The sequence below is a fragment of the Perissodus microlepis genome, chromosome 22, assembly GCF_051167445.1.
Source record: "Perissodus microlepis isolate ML-2025 ecotype Zambia chromosome 22, ASM5116744v1, whole genome shotgun sequence".
NCBI classification, from domain to species: domain Eukaryota; kingdom Metazoa; phylum Chordata; class Actinopteri; order Cichliformes; family Cichlidae; genus Perissodus; species Perissodus microlepis.
In genome coordinates, this window is record NC_140481.1 from 20,404,598 (window position 1) to 20,418,751 (window position 14,154).

Consider the following 14,154-nt stretch of genomic DNA (forward strand, 5'->3'; position numbering starts at 1 on the left):
CAATTTCTGTTTTCATAGCCATTGCTATGAAAAAGTAGAATGGGAGGGAGAGCCTTCAGTTTTCAGGCCCCTCTTCTGTGGAACCAGCTTCCAGTTTGGATTTGGGAGACAGACACTATCTCTACTTTTAAGATTAGATTTAAAACTTTCCTTTTTGGTAAAGCACATAGTTAGGGCTGGATCAGGTGACCCTTAATCCTCCCTTAGTTATGCTGCAATAGGCATAGGCTGCTGGGGGACTCCCATGATGCATTGAGTTTTTCCTTTTCAGTCACCTTTTTCACACAGTATGTGTTAATAGACCTCTCTGCATTGAATCATACTTGTTATTAATCTCTGTCTCTCTTCCACAGCATGTCTTTTATGTCGTCTTCTTTCTCTCACCCCAACCGGTCGCAGCAGATGGCCCCGCCCCTCCCTGAGCCTGGTTCTGCTGGAGGTTTCTTCCTGTTAAAAGGCAGTTTTTCCTTCCCACTGTCGCCAAAGTGCTTGCTCATAGAGGGGTCATATGATTGTTGGGGTTTTCTCTGTATCTATTATTGTAGGGTCTACCTTACAATATAAAGCACCTTGAGGCGACTGTTGTTGTGATTTGGCGCTATATAAATAAAATTGAATTGAATTGAATTGCTCATCTTCCTTCAGATCTACACACTTCAATTACAAGAACTTACTATTTTTGCCCTTATGGTTCCCCTTCTGCACTTAAAGCCTCGACAGAGCCGTGGAAAAGGGTGCTTTATTCCCTCTGACATTTCCATCCATCCATCTGTCCATTTCCTTTGGCAGTGAGACTTTTTGTGATTAAATAAATCTTGAGATAATTGAAACTAGAGAGACTGAGAAACAGAGAAAAATGCAAACATGCTCAAGAAAAAAAAAAGTCAGGCAGCGATTCAGTCTCAGTAGAAGTCGATGCTTTTACATGACTTTCTGGCTGATGTCAAGGACTGGATGTTCCACAATCTCCTCCAACTAAATTTGGACAAAACTGGGATTATTCAGGGGGAAGAAAAGCTTGAATGACTTCAGTCCGTCCTCTGTTTTGCCGCATGCACTCCCCTCTCTCTGCCTCTCCCTTTCTCTCTCTCTTAATCTCTCTCTTCTTCTCTTTCCCTCCTCTGCACTTTCTCTCTTTTTGTCTTCTTCTTTATCTCACAGACAAAGCACTGGTTGCTCGTTTTTGGTCAGAGTCACCTTGAGGCAAACAGAGCTTTGTGTGCATTCGAGTGCATCTGCATAGGAATTTATATATATACACTGTGTGTACATAAAGGTCACGTCCAATTATTCATAAATACTGATACATAGAGTGATACATTTTAGGCTGGGAGAGGGGTGTATCGTTGTTCCTTTTCATACACTTAGACCATGAAATGACTGAAATGAAGGTGTAGTGAGTTGTTTCAGTGCAGGACATTATTTGTTAAAGTTTTACTTTTTGGTTGCTGTTGTTTAGTGACTGATTTTCACACTCTGTGAGTTTATTCATGAGCGAAGCACTTGTACTGTACACTGAGCCCTACATCTGCTCCATGCTGCATTTATCACTGAAAACATCTCAACACTTAAGGCCACAGCAAGGGGATGCAGTGGAGATGTCTTTGTGGTCTGACCATGACTTAGGAGTATCCACACTGATGGGCTTCACAGGCAAATCACACCCGCAGATACTGGAAGAATACCTTAAGAGTTGGGTTATATTATGTGCTGTCATTTTCTATGTTAGTGCTGTGGTCATATTGGGAATAAGTGAAGATTAGGGTATGTTAGGAGTAAAGCTACTAGTATAGACTTTGGTTAATAACAGGCAAACATTAAAGCTAAACTCCTAAGTATGTTCCAGTCCATGTTGTGAGGTGTTAGAAACCTGCGAAGAGGAGCTTGCCTGTTTTTTCAGATCAGTATGGAGGGCAAAAATGCAGGAAGTGCAATAGTGTGCAAAGTTTTTTCAGCCACATCTCATTTATTTATATTCTGCTTATAAAATGAGAAATAGGAGCAGCAAACATACAATTTTATCTCTGCAAACATACATGGAAAACAGAGGCTTTACAATTCTAATTAGATTGAAGGTCAATATTTGTTAGTCTATAGCAGGCCATGGACCGCCATCGTGGGTGATAAACTACCAGTCTGTGACCTATACTGTGACCTACACTGGTGACCTGTGCAGGGTGTACCCTGCCTCTCGCCCTGTGAGGGCTTGCATCAGCTCCAGTCAAAGCGCAACCCTGAATTGGATAAACACAAGAAAATACATGAATGCATCTTTCCTTCAAGATCCAACGCCACTGGCTGATATGCAGCTTCAAACTCTGAAAGAGCCTCAACTGTGTTTTACAGATGACTGTAGGCACTCCCTGTTGTTTCCATTTCTCTTCCTTAAGAATGGCTTCTTTGCAGCCCTTCTACTGACACAATTTCTGATGAGGCATCAGCAGAAATTCTTTGTTTGTGCAACTGACTGTTATTAACAACATTTCTAAAGAAACTGTTCAAAATGGGCTCTTTGCTAAGCTATCTGTTGTTCGTCGTCACAAAACTGGTTCATCCCTTTAGATGCCACAATGTTGAGTGGCTTAACAAACAAACAGCAAACAAACAAACATCCTCAATTGACTGAAAATGAAAAAGCAGACAAAAACTGGAAAAACTGTATTGTATAAAGAAATCAGGGTGGCTCCAGACTTTTGCACAGGAATGGTGCAAGCAGAGGACTTTCATCTGGGAGAGCAAGGTCTGACTGTGCTGATTTATCTTTAGCCTGTGTGACGTAAATGCGTATGCTTCTGCTCTCCTGTTAGCAGGGACTCAGAACAGAGAGGAAGGAGTGCTAAAATGCTGTATTTGAATCTATTTTACTTTGTTTTATTCATGTTTTTATTTGCTTCGCTTTCAGGTCTGGGACACAAGTTAAAGTCCAAGTTGTGTGTGCTTAAAGAAGACTGACTCTTCAATAATTTCCATCACTCTGGATTGATTTACTCAACTACTGCATGTAATAGTACTTAAAACTGATGTGGGCCAACACAGTGGTCAGCAACTTCCCCAATTAGTGTAACATATAGTGAAGTAACTTTAATGAGCTTCTTGGACTTAATGAGAACAACATTTCATAAAACACATTGCTTGGGAAATTAACTACTTCATCATGTACCACTGTAGTGACAACAGGGGGAAATAGCTGATTATGTAAATTAGGTTCTCAACATTAAACTTGCCCATGTGCCTCAAGCTTCACAGAGAGGGCCTGCTACTTTGAGGCCATGGTGTTAGCTTCACTTTTAACCTCTCTCCATGAAGCTCTCGCCGCTTCCTCCATTAGCACCGGATGCCGGCACTGGATATTAAATTGCACAGCGTAAAATCACCCAGTATGAACACAGTTGCTGGGAACAGTGGGCTACCGAAGGTATGTGTAAGTGAGCAAAGTGCCAAATTTTTTTACAGTATTCACATGTGGTCTAGCATCTACAGTTTGCAATAACTGTCTAAAAAGACTCGTATGCATGAACGTGCCCTTACACGATGTAACGAAAGACTCGCGCAAGTACATACTGACGATCCAAACCACCCAAACACACACTAACAGGGATACACACACACACACATACACACACACATTGGGAAGCCCTGACATGCACAAAGCACAGAGGTTTTGAAAAAATTATTAGCTAAAGTTACTCGGCTGATGGCTGATGCTCTAAAAGCTCTGTGCAATACAACTTTAATAGCACTGGCAACAGGGTACACACACATCCACGCACACACATATACACAGAGCCATTTTCTCTCCCCTTATTTGCAATGTCTGGTTTGTCTGTCTCCTCCACTTTCTGTCTCTGTTTCTCTTTTGTATGTCTGCCCACTCTGTAGCCGAGGACTTACAGTAAAATACAGCTACTCACTCATAAAACCAGTTAAAAAGACACAAACAGTGATTGTTCTGTGTGAGCGACCGTCAGCAAACTGACAAACGACACAGAATTAGTGGTTTACTGACACTTACATCATGGCATCAGCTGTGTAAAGACTACTTATGCACACAAGTAGGTGTATGTTTAAGACTGTATGTGTGTGTGTGTGTCCTACATATTGTGTAATCTATTACCATTAAGCCAAACGTACATTACTATGTGTCCCGTTGTGTGTGTGTGTGTGTGTGTGTGTGTGTGTGTGTGTGTGTGTGTGTGTGTGTGTGTGTGTGTGTGAGGTACAGAGAGGCGGCAGAGAGTGTGTATGTGCAGCGCCTGAGGGCTTTGTTCTGTACTGGTGCAATAAAAGACACATTAGAGAAAGATAGAGATTACAGAAAAAAATATTATCAACCATAAAATGGTCTTTTTTGGGGGTTTTTTGTTTTGTTTTTTTGCTCACACAGAAAAAACAACAAAAAACACAATAAATCTGTGTGGGTGTGAGAAGCAACAGAACAGGGTTCACATGATGCATCTGCCTGAGAGTCCTGTAAATGCAACCAGTCTGCAGCAACAGAGAGGAGTCTGACATTCATTGATATTTGTTGTAAGGTACTGAGGCAAACACACATTTTGAAGCCTTAAGTGTAACAACGAGTGCCCTTTGAGAGCTGTGACACCGCTAGAGGGAAGAAATATCAGAAGTAAAGTCTGCAAAGGAGAATCTGGAGGATGAAGAAAGGGACTAGAAGGGGAGCGAGAAGAGGGTGGTGGCTTAAAGATAAGGGAGGAAGGACAGAGTAGAGGAGGAGAAGGTTCGTGGCATGTTTTGAGTAAAAGGGTGGAATCAATTTCCCTGTCGTGCTTAACACCTGTTTCACCCTCGCAGCATCTGTGAGGCAGGTGTGTTTGTGTTTGTGTGTGTTTTAGAGGTGATGAGAAGACAATAGATTCTCAGTTAGAAAGGATTCGATTTATTCCCAATCTATCCTCTTTCTGTCCCTCTGTCTCTCTCTCACACACAGACACGCTATAAAATAGCTCTTACGCTCTCTCCTGAAGCAAAACTGGCAACGCCGATCGTCTCTGGCCCAGTTTATGTCGGAGGGTTAGGTGTTTTCCCCAGTGCATTGCGGAATATTGCACACCAAGCTGAGATGATTACTGAGGGGTTTCCCAATAAAGTAAAGCCACAATGTGATGATGAACATCGCAGGCAGCGAACAGAGATGGTCAAAGAAGTGTTAGGATGAGTGGTTTTGACATGCCCTCTTACTGGTAATAATATTGCTGAGATCTGGAAACTAAACTCCCCCAAAGCCAAAAGACCGAGACACTTGAGCGGTCAGACAATCAGAAAGGTTTTAAATAAACCTGCAGGCTAGATAAATGGAGGAAATGACCAAAACATTTCCTAAACTGTCCATCACATTACAAAACTGTATCTTCCATACTCAGTCATTCCAATGTAAATGCTGTTTGGTGTCTGAGTAGCTTCTGTTGTTCAACTCATTGCACATGTTCCCTCTCTGAGCCACTCAACCAGTTGTGGATAATCAGACAGTCAGTGACACTGAAGAAATGATAAATTGCAGTATCTAGGTTTTAAAAATATTAAACATTTATAGGTCTGATCATAAGAGAAATTGATTTTATAACCATAAATAAAACCATCCTGGAAAACAGGATGGTCAGACCTGCTCTCGAGCTCAACTTAGACATGCACTCATCAGCCACTTGATTAGTTACACCTTGCCACTTCCTTCTGCTTTCAGAACAGAAGAAACAAGGTGCTGGAAACATTCCTCAGAGATTTTGGTCCACTCTTACATGACATCATCACATAGTTGCTGCAGATTTATTGGCTGCAAATCTGTGATGCACATCCCAGAGTTGAGGAGGCCATTTCGGTGCAGTTAACAGGCTGTCAAGCTCATCAAGTTTTAGATGACCTGAGCTTTGAGAAATGGCGCATTTATCACAAAGTGTGCCAAGAATCCCCATCATTACATCAACAACCTCAACCGTTAACACAAGTCAGAATGGATCCATGCTTTCATGCTCAGTTTGAACTTCATGGGGTCGTCTTGACCATCTCTACATGCCTAAATGCATTTAGTTGCAACCATATGATTGGCTAATTAGATATTTTCCCTGAATAGCAGTTAAACAAGGGCATTTTCTTGTTGTATTTGTGCTTACATTTTGTTTCTGCACAGTCAGGGATTATTGCTAAAGTGGTTTAAATTTATAATACTTCTCTTTTAACTTGACTTCCTCTCAGCATCTGACAGCTCATTTCTCCTTTTACCACTGCTCTTCTGTCTACTCTGTGCACTTGACTCTTTGCATGCTAGCCTGTTAGTTAAAAGAAAAAAAAGGTTCAAGCTCAAATAATCAGTTTATTGCTTTTGGAGTTGGTAATTATGCAACTGAAGCTACCCAGTGGCATTCATATTCCACTTTATGTGCCTGGTAGAATGGGTGGCTGCTGGACCTCCTATTCTTCCAGTCTTCAGCACACTTGTATCCAGGGAAAGATTCTTCTATTCAGGCCGTCTGTGCAACAGCCTCCCCTGACAACCCGTGAGGTCAAAGTGCTGTCACTCACAGTGATATGGAGAGAAAGAAAGACAGAAGAAGAGAGAGAGAGAGAGAAAGGAAAGTGACTATACGGGAGGAGGTGCGCAGAGAAAGAGGAAGAGTGAAAAGAAAGGGCACACACAGAAGGGAAGAGGAAAGAGGAGAGATGAGAATCCAAATGAATCTTCCTCACCCAACGGACAGACTGTCAAGCCGTGTGTGCATGTGTGTGTGTGTGTTTGTGAGTATGTGTCTGTCTTACCTACTAATTGAAATGCGATGAGGTGTGAAACACCCCTTTAAAAGACCTATCACTGTGTGTAAAGTTAAATGTGCGTTTGGGGGGGTGGGTGTGCGTTCATGTGTGTGCGTGTGCGTGTGCAGTGCATATCAGCTCCTTTTGACAACAGATACAATGTGGAGTGTGTGTGTGTGTGTGTAAAGAGAATGTTAATGCAAATGTGTGCATGGCATGCCAAAGTCAGGATACACCTTACATCCTAAAAATGTATATAAGGATGTGTGTTTGCGTGCAAACACGCATGTGAATGCTCGATGGCAATATGAGCACATGTGTACTGCACAGGATAAACAAGTGAGTCTGCATGTTTGTCCACATGTACACAACAATAAAGTGGGGAAGCTTTATATTTCCAGTGCATGTCTGTGTGTGTGATTGAATGTGCCTCTGTGTGTGCATGTGTGGGTATAATTTCATTTTGCTGTCTCAGCCTCTTGTTAAGGAGCCATTTAGAGCTCAGGTTGAGTTTCTTCAGCGTTTCCTGACACTTCTTTCCCCCTCACTGCCTCTCTGACTTTCACCATCTTTTCTCCATCTCTGTCTCATTATCTCTGTCTATTCCTCTGTCTTCTTTTCTCCTCTGTTCTTTCGGTCTCATCCTGCAAGGTTAGCGCACCACATAATCTTGTACCTGTTAATCAGCAAGTCATCCCAGTGGTAATTATTAGACTCCATTCGTTCCCTACAGCTGGAGAGCAATCCTGACATGTGTACTGTTTGCTATTTGACCTAAATTATACTGGCTGAGCATGTTAAATAAAACAGAAATTTCAGCAGTCGGTGCAGATTTTCATTATGCAGCATTAGGTTTTCACCACAGACTGTATATAAAGCATGGATGTGGGTTCCAGGTGTGAAACGTGAAGGCAGTGTTTTCTAATGGCCAAGGTGGGTGTGGCATCTCCTCTCTGTAAATAAGTTTATGATCTCTTATGTTGAATACAATGTGATGTTCATTTTGTAAATTATGGTTCCAGTTGGAGTAGAAAGGACAATAGAACAGGATATGATTTATGGCCGACCCAGCTTGTGAGTGATAAGTCAGTGCTTATCATATATCATGCAGGATCCCCTTTTTCTTCACCACATCCACACCTTGCTCATCATATCCTGTTTCAGACTACAAAGACAAAGATGGCCAAAGTACTGGTTGAGTCTTCAGGACGGCACTTCAAAAACCTGTTGGTATGCCTTCATCTGTCTTTTATATACAGGCTGTCTTTTAGCTTCTCAATGCAAATATTTTGGGCTAATTTCTAGAACAGTGATGGATGACATTCATGCCTAGGAGCATGTACTTCAAGTGTTCGCTGTGCTTGATGATAACGCTAAATAAATGTGTTTTTGCTGCGTGTAAAGGTGACTGCACTGATTAAATGTTTGTGTTTGCAAGTTTATGAGTGTATGTATGCATACAACCTTTATGCTGCAGGTGTTTGCATATAGATGTGCATGCATGTATATGTGCATATAAAAAGACTACTATATGTTCCCTATCAGACTGGTGAACCGTGAGATTACACAGTAAGCTTTTATACACACAAACACATAAACATGCAGACAGTGAACGTAACTTGCCCTCAAAAGCCCTATTAAAACCACACTTTGATATCATCAGGCATAAATATCCACATGTTAGAGAAGAAATGGCACTTGTGTCAGCACAAATTGCTAACGGCCCAGCTAAAAGAAAGTGCTGACTGTGTTTAAAACTGTGCAATTATTTGAGGTTTAACATTAAGATGTTAAATTTGTAGTTTAAAGAAGTTTAAATATTAAATTTGTAATGTAAATTTCTTTGTTATTTCATGTAGGCACCCTCTGTAGGAAGCTAAGCTCACAGATTCTATTATAAAATCACAAGACGAGGCTCTGCTTTGTAGCCAACCTAGAGTTTTACAAATCCAAGTCCTGCATATTACATACTACGCAGTCCAGCCACAAGCAAAGCACTCGTTTACTTGTGTATCACTTAAAATTAGTGCTGATGATGAAGTTCACACAGGTTTCGGTTGTTATCATTGAATATATATAGTAATATAATAGTTTATTTGATATATCGGTGCAAATACCCTCCAAATAACAATTTTACACTTAAGCATTTCCTCTAGTACCAGGCTTTAAATGCCGCATGTTTAATGCTTTTTCATATGTTGAAAAAGGGCAAATAAAAGATAATAATGATGGTTCTACTTCCTTGCCTGACTTAAGTATGACAAACAAGGGATTTTTTCCCACTCTGCACTTTGACAAGTGGGCTGGAAGAGAAAAGGGAGCAACAGCAGAGTTCTCCAGGAATGGGAGAATCATGAAAAAACACTTCAAAAATCGTAAAATATAGTATGGAAAGCACAGGGGGAGGCCACAGTGTTCAGTTTTCATTGTTTTTAACACACTGTTTCACTTGAGCTGTTTGTATGTTATAACTTTGCTCTTCTCCGGGGCTGGCTAATGGACCAACAACGGTACAAGCAAGAGTGACCCACGGACTGGTTGTACCACATAATTTGTACACTGCCTACATCCAACAACAAGCCTCTCTCCAGGCAGCGAATGCACCACCCATGCTGGAGCATAAATCCCGCTTCACCATTTACTGGTGTATAAAAATAAAGAAATGCACCAAATTTTCATAAACAGTTCCGTTCAAAGTTGTGATTTTTTTTAATTAATTATAAATATATCGGAAAATTTCACACCCTATTTCACATTGATAAAGTTACAGAAGTAGAAATTAGTATATAACAAACCAATTTTTTTCCCATATTGCACAGCTTTTGGCTGTTTGACTGGGGCTGACCCAAAGAGCTTTTTCTTTTAGGATAATAAAACCTTTTTTAGTGTCATTTTAAACTATTAGAAGTCATGACCCATGAGACAGAACCAACTAATGCTGATTATTGGTACATTAAGAAACCAGATGTAAAGAGGGTCGTCCAGTGTCAAGCTCCCTCTGTGGTATTTATGGCTCTATAATAATGACACTGTGACTTCCTCCCCCACGCTTGGTGGGAATTCTTACTGCCATTAGAGAGTTTTGTTATTTAAGCATCAATATTTGTCATTTAGGGCATGTGCTAAAACATCCTGCGCTGCTCTTTTTCTTGCAGCTGCACTCACAAAGTGTCTGGAGGCAAGATTTTAAAACTCATGGCAGTTAATAGGATGCTTTAGGCTTTTTCCAGAATTTTTTCTTTTTTTTAGACTAAAGCCCTTTGGCTCCTACAGAGCAGTGTGGAGCAGGGCAATATATATGGTAACAATGCTGTTGATGACTATAAGCCTTGCAGCATACACTACTTCATAACAACAGGAAGCTAATATATATATATTGCATTAAAGTGATGCCTGTATGTTAAATGCAGCAGCTAAGGTGCAAACTCTGGGATTGTACTCGATGCCTCCACTTGCATCATGGATGACTGGGCAGATCATGTAGCATGTGGCCTATTCCCATTCCTTTACATCTTAGATATGAATAAATATGAGACAAATCACCCAGCAGCATCTGAAGCCCACTTCACTGTGGGGTGAGCTTTCAGCTGTTAACCACAAGGGATGTTACAGGTGTGCAGGCAAATTTTAGCCTGTGATACTAAAATCAAAGACTGCTTTAGGAAAATATATGAGCTCATAAAGTGAAGGGAAGAAAATTCCTCTACTTTTATATTGAAAACTTAACAAGCTGGAAATATAAGACAGTCCTGTTTATAGGGTCCACTGAGTTTCACTGTATTTTTGATTTATGGATGATTAAAAATGAGAAGTACACAGGGTCAGGGTATGAACTATTTAAACCACCACCTGCTGAAGGATGTGAGGTCAGCCACCACAGGAAACAGGAATTAACATATTTAAACACTTTGGGGCATTAAATAAAATATTCTCTCTATGTGGTTTTTCCTTCATTTTTATGTCTCTTTCAGTGCTTATGAATACAGATTAAGTGCAGCTGGAAATATCTTCTACCAAATATAATGGATATATCTAATATTTCACAAATATGAACCTTATGGTATTATTCTTTTGTGCTTTTGAGTTTTCTTATGGTTCTTGGTTCTCATCTTGTAATCTTAGTCCTTCTATCTCGCTCTCTGTCCGTCTGTCCCTCTCCCCTGGCTCAGTCAAATCTCTGTTTGCTTACCCTTTTCTTGTATCTAGTTGTGTGTCTTAAGTCTGGGTTTCAGTCCAAAGTAGTGGAAGAAAAGACTGACTGACCAACCAACAAACCAAAATCCATTTCCAGAAGCATGCTGTTAATGGTGCTGTTAGTGTGGCTAAAAGCAAGGAAAAATAGCTCTTTTAAAGCACCAGTGCACTGTAGCATCTGTTAACATTTGTTATGTCAAGCTGAGCCTTGAGCACACATGGACCAGAAGTAATTGCTGTTGTGTGCTCATATTCATAAATCATACACTCCTTTTCAACTCATTTGTTTGAAACATGACATAAATGATAAACGCATCTGTATTCTTTCTAAAAAAAAAAATGTTTCATACAATTATTTTTATGACAAGGCAGTTTATTACTTAAGTATTCATTCACCTACTTATTGTGATTTACTGTAGATATTAATGCACTATAGCCTATGTTATAGTGCTGGCCTCCATTTATTGTCACTTTGAGTAAATCTCACTGTGATGCTCCGTCTCTGGCAATTCAAACTGTTGTGCAATGTGCAAATAAAACAGTTCTCATATGAATTTCATAAATGTGAAGTACACACACATTGACAGTAGCTATTATAGCAAGGAAGCATTCTTTAAGGTCCACTGGATTTTAGAATTAGTACAATAAGTGAAACAAAGCTAATATAACAAAAATCAATACCTTTAGTAGCAATAGGAGAAAATCAATCACCTTTAACAAAAGCTCATTTGTCTTCACAGTTAAAATACTGTCGGCAGATGGTAGCCAGATGCAGTCAATGGGAGCTTCCATATGGCAGATAATGGTCTAAGTTTCACTGTTAAGGAGTTTATTGGATTCCAGTAAAAGCATCTGAGAGTTAGTCATGCTAAATTTAGACTAGAGCTAAAAATAATGTGGTGCTGGAGCTTGGATGGATTATAGTTAGTAAATGATGCATTATGGATTTTAGATTTAGCAGCAAATCTGGCAAAGGAAGATAGAATTTAAAACCATATTAGAAGTTACCTTGATAACACCTACAAAGTACACATTACTAATGTGCCAGTTTGCATAATTAGGACAACTACTCATGAGCATATGGCAAACTCATGTTTGCCATATGCTCATGTGATGTCTTGTGTACACTGCGTAGTATTGGGTGTCACAAATCTCAGTGTTTGACCATAATTGTTGTGTTAGCTGTGACATCTTATTTGCAGAAAATAGTGTGGTAGTACCTTCACTTCCATGTACCCAAAGTGGTGCCCACTAAGGGAAAGTGTGCAGCATTGCACACACAACCTTTGGACCTTTGGGAGTAAACCTTCTACCTACATTGAACTGCATAAAGTCACACTTCTCGGTGTGAATGTGAATGTGAATAGTGAGTGCAAGTAAATAAGCATCTGATTTAAGACACTGGTGCATATCAGTTAAATATCAGCATGATATAAGTGTCTCTGTGAACATGCTCGGATAGTTGTTCATATCAGAGTCCTGATGGCTCAGTCATATTACAGTAGAAATAGGATGACTAACTCTTTGCAACTAGGAAAAAATGTTGTTTGCCCACTGATTACATTTCAATAAGGGGAGATCATTTGGAAGAATTGAAGATGATTTATTGTGATAGAGAAATTAATTAATGTATTTGGCAATTAGACTCTGATGACCCATCATAGCAGAATGAAATCCAAGGAATGATAGGATTTAGGACTGGACCCCGAGGATTCTAGATGCTGGTGGTGGTGAAGATGAAAACTGAGGGATGGATGAAGCCCTGAGTAACTCAGGTGAGGTGGCAATGGAACCAGGTGGGTTGCACAAATAAGAGTCTGAAAGGGAAAATGACAGAGAGCACAGATTTTAAACCACCAAGTGGATGCTGACTGGCTCAGAAAGGCAGACAAGAATATAACTGGACTAGAGTAATGATGTCAGCACTGAGATTGACTGAGTGGCAAAGCAATACTTATGTAAAGAACAGGCTTGCAGCCGAAAAACCAGGAAAGGAGCCATAAGCTTAATTTAATTTTTGTTTATTTATTTTTCTGTACTTGCAGCAAACAACTAGTTACAGAGAGGTTTAGCATGCAACACCCTCAAACTCTGTGTTGAGGCAAATGTTTGCAAACAACTGCCATTTATAAATAACAGTAACAAGAAGTAACAATGAGTCGAAATCACTCTCTTAGCACAACTAGTTGCCAACTGGTTGTCAATTGGTTGTCAGCCTGTTAAATTTCTATATAAAAGCAAGGTTGCTGAGAGCTTATGCCATTTTGCAGACAAATGACCATCCTGCAGCAACAAATATGTCAGTATTTGTTGAGGAATTTGTGAAATTTTCTTTCAACTCTATGATGGTTAGATAAATTTGAATTTCCGTGTATGTAGATGGAAGCAAAGTTTCGATTTTCACAGATTTCTCAGTTAACTACTATATTATCACAAGCAGTAGTCCTTTTTGGGGAAAATAACCTGATCAGTCTGTAAAAATTACAGAATATGAGGATATGCCTCAGAATGACTGCAGTCTTTTAGGTACGCACATGTTTATGTGTATGCATGCTTAACTCAGGCAAAGGTTCTTCGTAATCAATTTATGTCCATGGTGGCAGCACCTCATTACAATTCACTGTACATTTACTCTGACTTTAAGTGCTTACAGTCAACACAATACAAGCACTGTTCTTGTGGTTATGGTAAAAGAAATGTTATTGCATCATGATTTTTTACAAAGAGTATTTTATAATGAATTTCCAACATTTCTGTTGTTATTTAAATTATTTCAGACAACACAACTAGCAGAGCAACAAATAGTAGTGCATCCATTACAGTATGTGTTTGTTACTTTGATAATATAACATGCTGTTAAACCCTATTACTGTCAGAATCCTTCTAAGGTTAAAAATGTTTTTTATGTCCAAAATCCTTGAGGCAAATTACAAATCCTCTGCTTTTGTTTTTTGTTTGCTTGTTTGTTTGTTTTTTGTTTTTTGAGCAAAGACATTCACAAGCATTTTGGACACATGCACAAATTCTGCATCCTTGTTGTCAAGGTTAAAGACATTGCACTGACATCAGCTTCTGTGATTGGGGGTGAGATCCAGTTTGAACAGTAAAAAAATTACACACATACACAAACAGAGCTGAGATTTTGACCTCTGCAGAGACGCCATGGGGTAAAAAAAAAAAAAAAAAAAGCAAGAGGGCTTT